We start from the raw sequence: 3,750 nt of genomic DNA on the forward strand, positions 1-3,750 counted from the left end.
TACAGAAACGTTAGATTTTGCTGTTTATTTCAATGTCATAAACACAACGATCTAGTCACGTGAATCAGATAAAAAATAATTGCGACATTGTCCTAATGGGTTGATTTCATGGACACTACCCCATAATGATAGAATCAATGGCTCAAATTTAGCCACACATACATGGGGTCCACTAATTTTTTTAAAACCTCATATATATGAATCTTGGTCATTCAAATCATGTGGGGCAGTGTCCTCATATTGTAGCATCCAGTTAACCTAATGAATATTTGTTTCTTATATTTGTTCAAAGTAATATGTTTGAATATTTTCAAAGATACCTTCTACTATTAAATTAATTACTCCCCCATCCCTTATTTTTATATGATTGTAGACTGTGGAAACTTTTTCCCCAAGCACGTGGGATTCTGTGATCAAAAGTTTGACTAGACAAGAATTTGTGGCAACTTGTGAAGGGGATTCCACGTATATAACGCAATTGTTCTTTGATGTTGGGTTTTGGCCCAATTTCTTTTCCAGCCCATTACCTTAACCTACTGTTCCTTCCTTATTTACGTATGGGCTATTGGCTTAAATAAGACCACTCTTTTCCTTGGACAGTAGCAGCCGAGAGTTTTCTTCTCCTCCAAGAGTGTGAGCAGCGACTTCAGAGAAGAGAGATCGCGATACTTTGCTTCGCTTCGTGTGCGTCTTCCTTCGGTGGTGACTGAGTGTCATCGGTTTCTCTTTGCTTTGTGCTATTCTGTGTGTTTCTCTCTCGTTCTGTCACGGGATAAATCTGTGTGTGTGTGAACCTGCTGGTCGTGTTAGAAAGTGAGGAAGAAAGAGCGTGAGTTGAGGGCATCAACCAGTGTTTCTATTGGGAAACTTTTGTGGTCTTCGCCTTGGTTTACTGTGTAATTGGAGAGGCCAAAATCAGTTCGTCTGAGCCCGTTTTTATCCTAACACTTTATATTCTATTGTTTCTTGTTGCACTGAAATCTTGCAGGCTGTCCAGCGAGAAACAGGAAGATACGGCATCACAGGTGTGGGCTCCTAACAGTGGTATCAGAGCCATTGGTTGCTGGCCGCTGCCCGCCCTGCTGCCCGTTGCCCGCTGCCTGCCGCACCGTCGTCTTCGGTTCATTGGAATTTGAAACTCTTACTTAGAGTTTCGCTCTGGTATATTGGCTGGAACCTCTTTTACTGCATTTAGTAGCGTAACCGCTTGTCGCGGATTTATGTGCTGGGATTTGCTGCTGGTAGAAACCTAAGATTTAAGTGCTTGTTGGTTACTGTTGTGTTTCCATTTTCGTGGCTAAAATATGTTTCCGCTGTGTTTGTTTTGATTTTGTGTGATTTAAATTTTTCTGTGTGAAAATTTGCTATTTTTGAGATTAACTGTTGTGTTTTTTGGAAATGGCTATGACTGGATATAATCTCGAACCTTTTAACGGAAAAACAGATTTTTCAATATGGCAACAGAAAATGAAAGGTATTTTGATACAACAAAAGGTTTTCAAAGCGATCGACCTTTCATATTCTGCTACCGAAACTGCTGAGAAAAAGGCTGGAAATGATGAGTTTGCTTATTCGTCTATAATTTTGAACTTTTCTGACTCTGTGTTAAGAAAAGTTGATAAACTTAATTTTGCTAAGGAACTTTGGGGAAAATTAGAAGAACTTTATACTGAAACTTCGTTGCCCAGTAAATTGTTTTTGCTTGAGAAATTTTTCCAGTTCAAACTTGATTTAAACAAAGACATTGATGAAAATCTTAATGTGTTTACCAAATTAGTGCAAGACATTAAGCAAACCGGAGATAAACATATTGATGATTACACCCCTATTGTTCTTTTAAATGCTATACCTGATTCTTACAATGATGTTAAATCTGCCATCAAGTATGGTAGAGATAACATAAATTTAGAAACTGTTGTGAATGGTTTGAAAAGCAAAGAGATAGATTTAAAAACCAATAAGGGTGGTAATAATTCTGGTGAGGTTATGTTTGTTAGAGGAAGGTCTCAAAACATATTTCAAAATCAAAAATCTTCAAACCAATCTTCTTTTAAAAATAAAGGTAAGAGTAAATCAAGATCTAAGTCGAGGCCCAAGAATAGAAAATGCTACAATTGTGGTGAAACTGGTCATTACATTAAGGATTGCTCTAGGCCTAAGCAAAATAAAAACCAAAATTTTAAAAATCAGCATGATGATCATGCTAATATGGCTTCTTGTAGTGAAAACATGGGTGATATTTTTATGGTGACTGAGATATGTGATGTGTCTATTGTGAATTCTGTGCATTCAAATTCTGTGTGTGAAAATGAATGGTTAGTTGATTCTGCATGCACTTTCCATATGTCCCCATTAAAAATCTGTTTTCTAGTTATAAAGAAGTGAAGCATGGGTCTGTTTCAATGGCAAATCAAAAATTGTGTCAAGTTGCTGGTCTTGGTGATGTCTCTTTGAAATTTGATTCTGGTTATGTGTTAACTTTGAAAAATGTAAGGCATGTTCCCGATTTATGTCATAATTTGATTTATTGTGCTGCATTGGAAGATGATGATTTACAGGGTAGATGGGGAAATGGGGTTATGAAAATCATGAAAGGGTCTTTGGTGATTTTTAAAGCTGCTAAAAAGAAAACCTTGTATGTTTGCCATGCTGAATCTGAATCTTGTGTACAAAATTCTGTGAATGCTGTCTTAAGTGACAAAACTGATTTGTGGCATAAAATATTAGGTCACATGAGTTCTAAAGGTCTTGAAATTTTGCACAAAGATGGTTATTTTGGTAGTGACAAATTGTCCTGTATGCCATTTTGTGATTCATGTGTTCTTGGTAAACAGTCTAGAGTGAAGTTTTCCAATTCCCCTGTTCCCAAACAATCTGTTACTTCTGAAATACTTGAGTATTTGCATGCTGATGTTTGGGGTCCTGCGAGTGTGCCCACACAAGGTGGAAGTCGGTATTTTCTATCTGTCATTGATGATTTTTCAAGAAAAGTTTGGGTGTTTTTAATGAAAAACAAATCTGATGTTTTTGAAAAGTTTAAAAACTGGAAAACTTTGATTGAAAATCAAACAGGTAAGAAAATTAAAATTCTAAGAACTGATAATGGTCTTGAATTTTGTAATCAATTGTTTGATAATTTGTGTGCTGAATCTGGTATTCAAAGACATAGAACAGTCCCTTATACACCTCAGCAAAATGGTGTCGCTGAGCGTATGAATAGAACTTTACTTGAAAGGGTGAGGTGTATGCTTGCAAGTTCTGGTCTTTCAAAAAAGTTTTGGGGTGAAGCTGTTTGTACTGCTGCTTATTTGATAAATAGGTCTCCTTCTGTGCTTTGAATGGTAAATGTCCAGAATCTGTGTGGTCTGGTACTCAAATTAATTTATCAAACTTGAAAGTTTTTGGTTGTTCTGCTTTTGTGCATCAAAAAAGGGACAAACTTGAACCAAGGTCTGTGAAGTGTGTTTTTCTTGGCTATCCTGATGGGGTTAAAGGTTATAGATTGTGGTTAAGGGATCAATCTGGTTTTAAAGTGTTAATCAGTAGGGATGTTGTTTTCAATGAGTTTGAATTCCCCTGTTTATCTACTCCTTTACCTATTCCTGAACCTGCCACTGCTCCAAACAAGGTGGAGTATTTACTTGGTCCAAGTCATGATGCTGAAAATGTGGAGAATGTTCCTGTTGTGAATGATTTGTCTGAAAATCTTTCTGAAACTGCTTCTGATAGTCAAGTTGATGCTGATGTGCA

Source organism: Primulina eburnea, chromosome 12 (assembly GCF_022965805.1).
Source record: "Primulina eburnea isolate SZY01 chromosome 12, ASM2296580v1, whole genome shotgun sequence".
In the NCBI taxonomy this organism is placed as follows: Eukaryota; Viridiplantae; Streptophyta; class Magnoliopsida; order Lamiales; family Gesneriaceae; genus Primulina; species Primulina eburnea.